Source organism: Petromyzon marinus, chromosome 31 (genome assembly GCF_048934315.1).
Source record: "Petromyzon marinus isolate PM22_M1 ecotype Great Lakes invasive population chromosome 31, UKy_Petmar_22M1.pri1.0, whole genome shotgun sequence".
NCBI lineage: Eukaryota > Metazoa > Chordata > Hyperoartia > Petromyzontiformes > Petromyzontidae > Petromyzon > Petromyzon marinus.
Window position 1 is genome coordinate 11546842 of NC_133697.1, and position 1094 is coordinate 11547935.

General features: G+C 47.6%; 1 non-coding gene across 1 annotated transcript; it reads left to right on the forward strand.

Annotated features, from left to right (window-relative positions):
- Positions 1 to 332: 332 nt before the first annotated feature.
- On the forward strand, positions 333 to 440 carry LOC142929605 (U6 spliceosomal RNA). Its single transcript, XR_012945753.1, has one exon. It is a non-coding gene; the product is annotated as a U6 spliceosomal RNA (small nuclear RNA).
- Positions 441 to 1094: the final 654 nt, after the last annotated feature.

Below are 1094 nucleotides of genomic sequence, written 5' to 3' on the forward strand. Positions count from 1 at the left end.
GTGGCCAACCGTGCTAATCCGGAGGTGTTTGTAGTTAATGCTAAATTTGTGAACGATGATGATGATGGTGGTGGTGGTTCTCACGCTGTTAGATGATGGTGGTGATGGTGGTGCTGGTGTAGATGGTCATTATTGGCAAATGATGATCAATATGTTTGATGATGACAGTGCCTGTGTTTATGATGGTGATGCTAAGGGATTGTAAATGAATACATATGGCACTGTGGATCATGGCGATGTTAAAGCTACTGATATCATGACAGCGCCACCTCTAGCAATCACCATTGTCCTGAAGTTCTGTCAACAATCACTCTCACCCACACTCTCTCTCTCTCTATCCCTGCAGTACAGAAACAAAAAAAATGGAACGATACAGAGAAGATTAACATGGCCCCTGTGCAATGATGGCACGCAAATTCGTGAAAGCGTTCTCCGTCTCTCGATCCCTCTTTTTTGTTTACGATCAGAGGCAGCAAGAAGATTCTCGGTGTAGTCGGAACTTTGCTTCGCTCATCATTTCGTTTTTTTTTTTCAATGCTTTGTTTTATGTTTCCCCTCCCCCCCCCCCCTTTTTAAATGAAATATTTCACAAAATATTTCACGCTCTGCTCTCCTTCTTACCGCTCTCTCACCCACTCTGTCTCTCTCTCTCGGACAAGTCGTCTGTACCGGCGTGGACGGCGCCCCACGTGTTCACCTTCTCAAGTGCTCCACCACCACCACCACCACGTGACTCTTCTTTTGTGTTGTGCGCGGCGCATTTAGCGCCACAACGCCCGCGTTGTTGATGTTGTTTTGTGTTTTTCGCTGCTGGCGACTTTGTGTATTTCGTATCGCAATGGCCTCCAGTGCTGTTGCTGCTGGTGGCAATAAAAGTTGTTTAAAAGTCTCTCTCTCAATCGCTCTCACCCACACTCTCTCTCTCAATCTCTCTCACCCTCTATCTCTCTCAAAACGAGAAAAAAAGATGCTGGAAGGTGACACTGACGGCTGCTCCGTGCTTCCAGTGTTCAGAGGCCTGCTTAAGGCGCGGCTCCGGCTGGAGCACGCCACGTACCACACACATGTCGATGATCTGCACGTCTTCTTCGAAC